Raw genomic sequence first — 13146 nt, forward strand, 5'->3', positions numbered from 1 at the left:
AAGATTCTCTCTTTGTCTTTTGCTTCTGATAGTTTGCTTATGATGTGTCTCAGTGTTGATGTCTTTGAGTTTATCCTTGGAGTTCTTTGAGCATAGAGTTCCTTGAGCTTCTTCAATATGTAGATTACTATCTTTCATTAAATTGGGGAAATTTAAAGCTATTATTTCTTCACATATTTTTCCTTTCCCTTATTCTTTCTTCTTTGTCAGAGACTCCCAAAATGTGCACACTGTTTTGCATAATGATATTCCACATGTCACAGAGGCTTTTCTCACCTTTGTCATCCTTTTTTCTTTCCACTATTCAGACTGGATAATTTTAATTGTCTTATCTTCAAGTTTACTAATTATTTCTTCTGGCTGCTCAAATCTGCTTTTTAATTTAGTGAGTTTTAAATTTTAGTCTTTTTACTTTTGAGCTCCAAAATTTGTTTAGTTTTAAATATTTCTAGCTCTTCTTAATATTATATTTTTTCATACGGTTTATTATTTTTAGCTATTTCTTTTTTTTTTCTTTTATTTTTTTGCTCTTTAAACACATTGAAAATAATTGCTCTAAAGTATTTTTTAGTAATTCCAATACCTGGCCATCCTCAGGGATATTTTCTTTCTATCAATTTATTTGTTTCTGTTAACAGGCTATACATTCCTGCTTTTGGTATGCCTTGTGACTTTTTTGTTGAAACTGGACAAAGATACTGTGGTATCTTTGGAAATACAACTCTACTCCTTCTGCAGAGTTTGCTGATTTTGTATCTTAGAAGAGGCAGTCATTTGTCTACTGTTATTTTTATGTATGGTCACCGATATTTTTGTTTCTTTATCTTACGTTCAGCTACTGTTTTGGAATAATTTCTTTCAATGCCAAGAACTAAAGATTAAAAACAAAACAAACAACAGAAACTACAAAAAGTGAAGAACATCTCTGTAAGTCGTTGCAGGTTGGCTCTTAGCTTAGTCTCAGTCACTCCTTCAACACAAACTCAGACTATTAGTCAGAGGAGAAAGCTTAGAGTCGTCTCAGGTCTTTTTCGAACATGCCACCTGCCTTGCATATGCACATGGCTTTAAAAATTATCCTGTATATATGGGTGCCTTTTAAAATCTTAATTTCCCAAGCAAATTATCTCCCAATCTTTTTCCCCTGCTGTCTAGGCAGCCTATGTTTTTTCTCAACCATAATCTTCATAATCTTTTGCCTGTGCGACTCTGAATTTTTTTTTTTTCTATTTGCCATACAATATTTTCAAACAATACCCACTGATTTTCTGTCTTTAGTGAGTTCTGTGATAGGAGCAACTGAGATCGGTGCTTTGCCTCAGCCCTTCAGGTGGCCTTCAAGGCCAGTTAGTACAGACATTCATAATACTTGGTAAATAAGATAAATAGGCCCTAATCTTCTCTCTCCAGGATCAGGGACCAAGGTAGCACAATGGCAACTTGGATTGCTGTCTTCAATACTGTCACCAAGTTGGAAAATTCGTGGAGGAAGGGCAAGGGAAAAATACCCCAAAGCTTTCCTATTATTTTAATTTTTTTTTTCCTTGACTTAGCATTTGCTTGTTTGCTATCAAACTTTGTTTGCCAGGTTTCTGACAAAGTTGCTTCTAACAGAATTTGCTTGCTTTATGATGTTTCTGTGGAGGGACAGGAGCTTGGAGCTTCCTCTTCCACCATTTTGTTTTATTCTAATAAATTCATACACTGAAGTTTTACCAGTTTGTGGTCATGACTTATACATTATTCTCTTGTTAGACTAAAGTAGGTAGGTAGGCAATTAAATCCACCTTTCTACCTAATAATTCAACTTGATATTGTAACTGCTATCACAAAACCTCTTGTGAATTAGGCATTCAAACATTGTAGCCACCTAGAACAAAGTAGGAGCTCCCAATATTCTGTGTGTGTGTGCATGTGTGTGTGTGCATGTCTGTCTCTCTGCCTGTTTCTCTCTTTTCGTCTCTATCTTAATCTCTATAAATCTACATCATGTTAGTTTGTGTTTGAAAATTCTTTGTCCTAATGTATCACATCTGGCCTTTTTTCTGTCTGCTGCTGAAACTAAATTGATAAAGAAATTCACCATGTATTAGAAGGGATTGGAAAGTGCACTCCTCAGAAATATCTAAAATTGTAATAACATTGTTTTATTATGTCATAAACTTTTAAGTCAAATGATAGACCATAGTTTTATGCTTTCTTCTTTTTTTTTTTTTTTTTTTGAGACGGAGTCTCTATCATCCACGCTGGAGTGCAATGGCATGATCTCGGCTCACTGCAACCTCAGCCTCCTCGGCCTCCTAAGTAGATGGGATTACAGGCACCCACCACCACTCCCGGCTAATTTTTATATTTTTTTTAGTAGAGAGGGGTTTCACTATATTGGTCAGGTTGGTCTTGAACTCCTGACCTCAGGTGATATGCCTGCCTCGGACTACCAAAGTGCTTAGATTACAGGCATGAGTCAATGGTCCCCGCTAGTTTTATCCATTTTTAAGTGAATGAATTTCTTTGTTTCTCTGAAGTTAGGTATGGTTATGTTGCAATTGCCTTTCTCAATTTATAGTTAATTAATTACCTGCTTAGATTTTTGCAGTTGATTTTGTATCACTCATCTTTTTCACTATCCTTTTGACCCTTTGTCTTTCTTGTGTATTCATAGATGCTCTTTAGATATTAATTCTTCCTTAAAATGTTATTTTAAATAAATCTCTATTAAATATAAAATATTTAACCATTGTAGGACTGTAGATATCTAAAATGTGGCAGAAATTTATAAAAAGAAATCTAAAAACGTTTCTGGAGGTTGTGATAAACAATTAGTGCAATATCTTAAGAGTCTTTTTTTTTTTTTTTTTTTTTTTTGAGATGGAGTCTCACTCTGTCGCCAGACTGGAGTGCAGTGGCACGATCTTGGTTGACTGCAACCTCCACCTCCTGCTCAGTTAATTCTTGTATTTTTAGTAGAGATGGGGTTTCAACATGTTGGCCAGGATGGTCTCCATCTCTTGAGCTCGTGATCTGCCCGCTCTGGCCTCCCAAAATGCTGGGATGACAGGCATAAGCCATCGCGTCCGGCCAAGATGTGTTTTTTAAAGAAATTAAATATTTGTTTTTTTTAAATTAGAAAGTTTCCATAGTAACTAACCTTTCTTTTAAAAAATCATTAGTTTTAGAAAACAAATTTGAGCAGAAAATGGAAATGACTAATTTTTTTTCATTTTTTGTGAATCAGCTGTTGTGAATTAAAAAAATCATTTAAAAATATTTAAACAATTGATTTTTACATGTACGGAATATTTGTTAGTTAATGTCATATTATCCATGATTTTCTATGCACCAGAATATAGTATTATTCAAGTATTTTATTTTGGTTTCCATATTTTCATAATTAATGTCAGTTCTGAAATGCTTGAAAACATACTTTTTCAATAATAATATCAAAAAACACTCTTAATGAATAATGTATATGCACATACATAAGGTGGCGATTTTAAAAATTATTTACTTGCACTTACTACACCAAATAAGACTAATCACAATATTATATAATTATATACATGACTTTATTATTATTGTATCACAATAATAACATTAAAGTATATAGCACAGTAAAATGATTATCATGACTTCTATAATCCTTAGGCATAACAAGACTTTTTATCATGTTTTAAGCATAATGAGGCCTTTAAACTTTATGTATTTACACACATTTGCAGGTGTGTGTAAATAAATAGAGTTTAATTTTCTACAGAAAAACAATGTAGTCTTTGAGGTAAAGATTTCAGACGCAATTGTTGCAGTCTAGATGTTCATTTATACACCTATTTCAAAATTATATTGGTCAGCTATTACTGTGAAGCAAACAAACAAAAATCTCAGTGCCATTCAACAATAAGCACTTTTTTCTCATAGCTCTGAGCTTCGCATGCTAGTCTGTTCTCACACTGCTATAAAAAACCTGCCTGAGAGTAAGTCATAAAGAAAAGATGTTTAATTGGCTCACAGTTCCACCGGCTGTATAGAAAGCATGGCTGGGGAGGCCACAGAAAACTTACAATCTTGGCAGAAGGTAAAGAGGAAGGCATCATGTCTTATGTGGCCAGAGCAGAAGGCAGAGAATGAAAGGAAAAGGGCTACACACTGTTAAACAACCTGATCTCTTGAGAACTTACTCAGTATCACAAGGACAGTAAGGTGGAAATCTGCCCCCATGATCCAATCACCTCCCACCAGGCTCCTCCTGCAACATTAGGTGTTGCAATTCAACATGAGATTTGGGTAGCAAAACAGATTCAAACCATCTCATTCCACCCCTGACCCCTCCCAAATCTCATGTCCTTCTCACATTGCAAAATACAATCCTCCATTTTCAACAGTCTCTGAAGTCTTAACGCATTTCATCATGAACTCAAAAGTCCATAGTCCAAAGTCTCATCTGAGACGAGGCAAGTCTCTTCCACCTATGAGCCTGTAAAATCAAGAGCAAGGTGGTTGCTTCCAATATACAACGGCAGTACAGACATTCGGTAAATACACCTATTCAAAGAGGAAGAAATCTGTCAAAACAAAGGGGCTACACATGCAAGTCCCAAACTCAGCAGGGCAGTCATTAAATTTTTAAAGCTCAAAAATAATTTCCTTTGAATCCATGTCTCACATCCAGGCCACACTGATGCAAGGAGTGGGCTCTGAAGGCCTTGGGCATCTTGCCCCTGGGACTCTGCAGGGTGCAGCTCCCTCAGCTGCTTTCACAGGCTGACATTGAGTGCCTGCTTTTCTAGGTGTACAGTGCAAGCTTTTGGTGGATCTACAATTCTGGGTTCTGGAGGACAGTAGCCCTCTTCTCACAGGTCCACTAGGCAGTGCCCCAGTCCCCGCTGGGGACTCCAAATATGGGGTCTCCAACCTCATATTCCCCCTCGGCACTGTCCTAGTAGAGGTTCTCCATGAGGGCTGTGCCTCCACAGCAGGCTGTTTTATGGACATCCAGGCTTTCCATACATCCTCTGAAATCTAGGCAGAGGCTCCCAAGCTTCAGCTCTTACTCTCTGTGCACCTGCAGGATTAACACATTGTAGAAGCTGCCAAAACCTTTGGCTTTCATTCTCTAGAACAGTAACTTGGGATGTATCTGGGTATCTCTTAACCAAGGCCAAAGCTGGGGCAGCTGGAATGCAGGGAGCAGTGTCCTATGGTTATGCAGGGCAGGGAGTCCCTAGGCAGGGTCCAGGAAAACCATTCTTCCCTCCTAGACCTCTGGGCCTGTGATAGGAAGGACTGCCACAAAGGTCTCTAAAATGCCTTGGAAGCATTTTTCCCATCGTCTTGGCTACTGATATTTGATTCCTCTTATGCAAATTTCTACAGTTGACTTGAATTTCTCCCCCCAAAATTGGATTTTGTTTTCTACCACATGATTAGACTTCACATTTTTTCAACTTTTATTTCCTGCTTACCTTTTAAATATAAGTTCCAGTTTCAGATGATCCTTTCCATCACACATATGATCATATGCTCTTTGAAGCAGCCCAGGCCACGTCTTGAACACTTTGCTGCTGAGACATTTCTTTCACTAGATACCCTAAATCATCACTCTCAAGTTTAAAATTCCACAGATCTCTAGAGCAGGGGCACAATTCCTCCAACTTTTTTGCTAAAGTATAACAAAGTGACCTTTTCTCCAATTCCTGCTAAGTTCTTCATCTCAGTCTGAGACCTCCTCAGCCTGGACTTCATTGTCAATATCACTATCAGTATTTAGGTCACAACACTTTAATAAATCTCTAGGAAGCTTCAGACATTTCCTCATCTTCTTTTCTTCTTCTGAACCCTCCAAAGTGTCCCAAACTCTGACCATTACCCAACCCCAAGGTTGTTTGCACATTTTTGGGTATCTTTATAGCAATGCCCCACTTCTCAATACGAATTCTCTGTATATGTTCATTCTTGCATTGCTATAAAGAGCTACCTGAGATTGGGTAATTTATAAAGAAAAGATGTTTAATTGGCTCACGGTTCCATAGGCTGTACAGGAAGTGTGGCTGGGAGGCCTCAGGAAACTTACAATCATGGGGGAAGGTTAAGAGAAAGGAGTCATGTCCTTCCACGTGACTGGAGCAGGAAAAAGAGAGAGAAGGAGGAGGTGCTACACACTTTAAAACAACCAGATCTCATGATGACTCACTCACTACCACAAAAACAGCAAAAGGAAAATCCACACCTGTAAGCTAATCACCTCTGTCTAGGCCCCTCCTCCAACAAGGGATTAAAATTTGACCTGAGATTTAGGTGGGGACACAAACCCAAACGATATTAGGGGATCAGCTCATCTAGCCTAAGTTCAGCTAGGCATTTATGCTTTAAACAGCAGATCTAGTTGGGCTAGGCTTATTGCAGCTTTGTCTCTGGTCTGCTCCCTGTGTACTAAATTGGGACCTAGGCTAAAGAAGTGGCAGCTACAAAGGGAAAACTCACCTTATGGTGAGGGCAGAGGTTAAAGAAAAAAAGAACATGCAATGCCCCTAGATACCTAGGAATGGTTCTGGCACACTTTTAGTTTAGTCCATATGCCATTAGCCAAAGAAAGTCACATTACTACATCCAAATCTGATTTTGGTAGTAGAAATTGCAAAATCATATGAAAAATGATACGAATAAAATGAGAGATATATAATTGAGCCAGATAATTTAGTTTACCACAGTTAACAAGCTTTATGTCCTTTTACTTTTTCATTTATAGTTTTAGCACATTTTACTGGACTCATTCTTCAACCTTTGTGTTGTCAATTAATATACAGAAATATTTAATAAAAGACTCCAAATAAAATATTTTAATCTGTTTTTAGATATCACTTAAAACAATCTATTAATGTCCACATCCGACTTATCCAAGTTGACTTTAATATGCAAGATGTTTACTATCATTAAAATATATTTTATATTAGATTATTTTATGTTGCCAACAATGCAAAATACGTAAGAAAAAATAGATATGTTTGTGTACATAGGAGATCTGGTAAAATCTGAAGATATACCAAAAGCACTTACCTTCTTAAGAAATATTTGTCATATTAAAATTATGACTGGTGCCTGAACAGAAGCCCTGGTTATTTCCCATTTGCCCTTTCTGTTTTATTTTATTTCATTTTTTGCATAGTGATGTTTTCTAGTGGTATAATATTTTCATTAATAAATTGCTGTTTTATTTCTCAAAAGCTGTGTTTTTTCATTTTTATTGACAATGATGTGTCTATTTCTCAAAACTGACAAAACAAATATCTTGTTAATAGGAAATATGTGCATAATTCCACACTGCAATGAAAACTGATTAGTCTACAAGATAAAATCCTAGCATGTTACTTTGGCTTTTTTTCATTTTGTATTGCTTTGTAGATAAACATCAAAATATAATTTCCTTTTCTCTCATGCCTCAGCACACTTTATTTTTGTTCTGCTGCTTGTTTGACCATCAGATTTCTGGCAATAAAAAAAACTTGACAGGGAAATTAGACAGAGGTATTAAAATCTTACTTAAAGTCTCTTACCATAAAAATCAGCCTGTGGCTCATGCCTTGGCTAAATGATTATCACCTATAGTGCCTTAAGCAGGATTTCCAAAGAAAAGACATTTGGCCAATGTGGGCAAATGGGCATTTCGCCAACATGGCTTATATTAACAATGTGTTACTTGCCCAAATCCCTAAGGTTTTTTTCCACTTTCCCAGTCTTACCACTTGGTCTGTGATTACTAGTCTGAGTGTTATAATACCCTCAGAAATATCTAAAGTGTTTACAATGGAAAGTATATTTCATTGTAAACACATTGAAAATACATACCATTTATTTAAACTTTAAGACAATAATATATAGAAAAAATACACAAGTCATATCACAAGGAAAAAAGAATCATGTTTCAGAAGCAATGTCCATGATGAAATAAAGAAACCAAGGCAGTATTAGCAAGCAACAGTAGAAACAACAACAACAACGACGACAACAAATGACTGCAGAAAAAGATAAATACTAGCTTAAGTTACTGCAACTTTCCATACTAGAAATTATGATACATTCATGTGAAATTTTGTTTCCAGCAATGATGAATAAGCTGGATCCTTAACAATCTTCCTATTGAGAGGAATTGGAAAGATTAGACAAGAAGAAAAAGAGGGGAGATATCGATAAGAATTTTCAGGGTCAAGACCCCAGAAAAAAGGGAAGCAGAGAAAGGTATATTCGTTGCCGCTTCTCTACTCAAGGTGTTATCAGATTCGAAGGTATTAATCATCAAGCTGAGAAGCTGAAATGATCTTGCAGCAAGTTACCCATGGGTAAGAGAAACATAGATTGGATTTTAGAGTCCTATAATGTAGAAAGACTAGGAAATGACACAAAATTTCAATCAGGACCTCAAATGTCCACACCTTAAAGGTAATTGTGATTACAAAATTGGTCAGTTCTCCTGGTCCCAGTTCAATATTAGTTCAATCTCTGATTAAAATAAGATCCTCTGCCCTAACCCAGCTGACTGACCAAATCAAAGTAAAACATCTTTGGAGAATGACACTATCATAGAGACTTAATTTATCTCTAAAAGGCTAATCTGTAATATCCAACATTTGACAATGTAACCGAGTATGAAGAGAAATAATTTTTGACTGAAAATCATAAGGAAAAACTATACAATAAAAAGAGAAAAAAATCAAGTTATATTAAGATGTAAAATGAATCATATGACATAACAGACATTTAAAAGGAAGAAGATGAGTAAGTAGGATAAATGTAAATGTACTAAGTGTCCCCATTAAAAACTCATAAGAGTGGTTTACAAAAAAAAATGACAACCATATACTGCTTATGAAAGACAAACTAGCAGTATAAAGAAATGTTGAAAGTAAAATGGATAGAGAAAATACACAATGCAAACTGATAAGCAAATCTTAAACTTTTTAAACCCAAGAGCTCCTTACAATCTTCAAATTAATTGATGGTCTCAAATAATAACTTTATGTGAGATTTAACTACAAATATTTACAATGTTGACAATAAAATGGAAAAATAAAATATGCATTAGTTTAGTTTTAAAAAAGAAAACATCTGTCATATGTTAATATAAATATTCTAAGAAAAATGTATTTTCCAATCCAAGAATACTTAGTGGAAATACTGGTATTGTTTTACATTTTTATAAACATACAATACTTATCTATATATATATATATTACAAATACACAACATATAAGGCATCTCTACATATCTAGAGAGAGAGAGAGAGAGAGAGAAACTATTTGAAATTACGTAGTTTCATGTTTCACTTGATCAGGCTTTAAAAGAGGGAATTTTATATGTGTTAATCTCACTATGTACTTTGCTAGATGAACTATTTGGTATTTTTTTGGGAGTAAGCAAAGACAGAGGTCCAATAAACCTATGCCACAGATTTTCATTTTATGCTTTTCTTGCTTTTTATTATTCCTCAACCTGCTTGAGGCAATAATTTGTTGTTTTTTTCCATTAGGAACTACCCTCTCATGTAAAATATTATCAGTGGGCATTAAGTTGGGATCATATCTCTCTTCAAATTCCAGTAAATGTGTAGGTCTTACAGGCATTCAGAATTCTTAGATTTTCCCTTTGATTTGTCCATTTTTCTTTTTAAAATACAAATGTTGTAATATGGAGTGGGAGAGTGTCGTCATGAGACTCTATTAAGTGTCCCTTATACTTGCTTTCAAGGCGGGTTTAAGCCTTCACATATGGTGGATTGCAATTTCTTTAGTGCTTTCCTTTAGCTCATCTTCTTGGGTACTATATTTTGAGTAATAATCTCAAAGACAGGATTCTTGATATATTATGTGGTCATTGATATGCTATACTATTATAATTCCTAGGTTCAAAATCTGGAATTCTACTTGATACACTATGGGTGAAAAACCTTAGAGCCAAGTGTGGGCGAGTTTATGTCTCTGTTTACTTATTCATGAAGTGAATGAGGATACCAACCTTATAACATTGACATGATAAACAGCTGACTTAATGCAAGGAAAGCACATAGAAGAGTACTTAGCATATAGCAAATTACAAATAAGCATTAACTATTATTTTCATTAATGTTGCTAGGTGTTTGATTCATACCATTTTACTTCTACCAATGATAAAGACAGTTCTCCATTGATATACTGGTTTGCTCACTTTAGTAATGATTATTCACAGGAGGATTCTTAAAATACAAATCGGGCACCTGATCAGAAAATGGGGTTAATGTAACTTATAAATGTAAGGCACATTTAAGTTCTGATGTTGAAATCATTTGTTTGTTATATGGACATATCAGAGAATAGGACTCATAATTTCAGACTGGTTTAGAAACACCAGGGTTCATTTTAATGAAAATGCAAAATAATTGGTAGTGGTTGCCTATAATCCTGTGTTAGGAAGTGTTTGGATACTCATGCTGATTCAATCAGAATGATTATTATGATTCTTTAGTAACATCAGCAATGGACAAGAGTCTGGATGTTGGCACTTGGGAATTTTTCAAATTCTGTTTTAGCAATTTAGCATCATGTGTTGCTTTGAACTCAAGAAAAATATCTATGATTATTTTGCTTTTTATAATCATACATTTGGAAACATACAGCCAAAATCAAAACACGATATACTGATTATCTTACATTAACCCTTCCTTCCGAGTTCTTCAGCAGCAGATTGACAATGAAAAAAGTGTTTGTATTATGAATTTCCCTGTTATATAATGGAACATAATTTAAGGTAATTTTCTTCATTATTACTTTAGTACCTTTAAAAATTAAAATGATTCATAATATAATAAAGAAAAGCAGGAAAAATGTTTTCAATAGAGATATAATATATAATATATGTTATATTATAACATATAATATCTTATAATATATATTATAATATATAATGTAATATAATATATAATTATGTATATAATTATATGTAATATAATATATAATATAATATGTAATATAATATATAATATAATATATAATATAATATATAATTATATATATTACAATATAATATAATATTATATCTATGATGTGATGAGAGAAAAATGGAGAGAGATTTAAATGTCTTTACCCTATGCAAAACACTTACATTTTATGTGAAGGCATACCTGTGAGATATTGTGGGTCTGGTTCCAGATCACAGCAATAAAGTGAATGTCACAATAAAGTAAGTCACACTAATTTTTTGGTTTTCCAGTAGATATAAAAGTTGTTCACTCTATATTCTAGTTCATTAAGTATGCAAAAGCATTGTCTGTAAAACAATGTACATGTCTGAATTTAAAATAACTTTATCGCTAAAAATGCTAATGATCATCTGGGCCTTCAGTGAGTTGTAATGTTTCTGCTGGTATAGGGTCTGGCCTAGACGCTGATGGCTATTGACAGATTTGTTCAAGTTTGAGGTGGTTCTGCTCATTTCTTAAAATAAGACAATAAAACTTTATGCATTGATTGACTTTTCTTTTTACAAAACATTTTTCCGTAACATGCAATGCCATTTGACAGTATTTTACCCAAATTGAACATTTAAAATTGGAGTCAAAACTCTGCTGCTGCTTTATCAAATAATTTATGTAATATTTTATTTTGGTTTCTGTATTTCCATAATCTTTGGTTATTTAAACAATGTTCACATCTTCACCAGGAGTAGTTTCCACCTGAAAAACTACATTATTTACCCATCCATAAGAAGCAAGTCCTTATTAGTTAAAGTTTTGTTATGAGATTGCAGCAGTTCAGTCACATCTTCAGGCTCCACTTTTAATTCTATTTCTCTTGCTATTTCTGCAACATCTGCAGATACTTTCTCCGCTGGAATCATGAACTCCTGAAAGTCATCCACGACAGTTGAATCTACTTTCTTTCAAACTACTGTTAATGTAGGTATTTTTACCTCCTTCTATGAATCAGCAAGACAAACTATCAACAGAGTAAACAGACAATCTACAGAATGGGAGAAAATATTTGCAAACTATGCATTCGACAAAGGCCTAATATCCATCATCTATAAGGAATTTAAACAAACGTAGGAGAAAAAAAACTAACAACCTCATTAAAAAGTGAGCAAAGGAGCTGAATAAACACTTTTCAAAAGAAGACATACATGCTTCTAAGCAGAATATGAAAAAAAGCTCAGCATCACTGATCACTGGAGAAATGCAGATGAAAACTGCGATGAGATACCATCTCAAACCAGCCAGAATGGGTATCATTAAACAGTCAAAAAATAACAGATGCTGGCGAGATTGTGGAGAAAAGGAACACTTATACACTGTTGTATTGCTCAAGTAGTGTAAATTAGTTCAACCATTGTGGAAAGCATTATGGCAATTCCCCAAAGGCCTAAAAGCAGAACTACCATTTGACTCAGCAATCCCATTACTGGGTATATACCCAGAGGAATAAAAATCATTCTATGATAAAGACACATGCATGTGTATGTTCATTGCAGCACAATTCACAATAGCAAAGACATGAAATTAACATAAACACCCATTAATGACAGATTGGGTAAATAAAATGTGGTACATTTACACCATGGAATACTATGCAGCCATAAGAAAGAATGAGATCATGTCTTTTTTTGTGGAAACATGGATGGAGCTGGAGACTATTATCCTTAGCAAACTAATGCAGGAACAGAAAACCAAACACCACATATTCTCATTTATAAGTGGGAGCTCACTTATAGAACTCACGAGTACAAAGAAGGAAACAGCAGACACTGGGGTATACTCGAGGGTAGAGGGTGGGAGGAGGGAGAGGATCAGAAAAGATAACTATTAGGTAGTGAGCTTAATACCTGGGTGAAGAAATAATCCATACAGCAAACCCCTGTGACATGAATTCACCTATGTAAAAAGCCTTCATGTGTACACTTGAACCTAAAATAAAAGTTTCAAAAAAATTCATAAATTCTATAAATAGATGTGTGGTCATCCAGGCTTTGTTATTTGACTTACAGAGCATAGGCAGAGTAGACTCAGCGTAATTATTAAGGGTGCTAGGATATTTGAACTTTTAATGAGTACTGGCTTTAACTTGAAGTCACCAACAGCATTACTTCCTAAGAAGAGAGTCAGTCTGTCTTTTGAAGCTATGAAGACAG

The sequence above is a fragment of the Papio anubis genome, chromosome 5 (assembly GCF_008728515.1).
Source record: "Papio anubis isolate 15944 chromosome 5, Panubis1.0, whole genome shotgun sequence".
Taxonomy (NCBI): domain Eukaryota; kingdom Metazoa; phylum Chordata; class Mammalia; order Primates; family Cercopithecidae; genus Papio; species Papio anubis.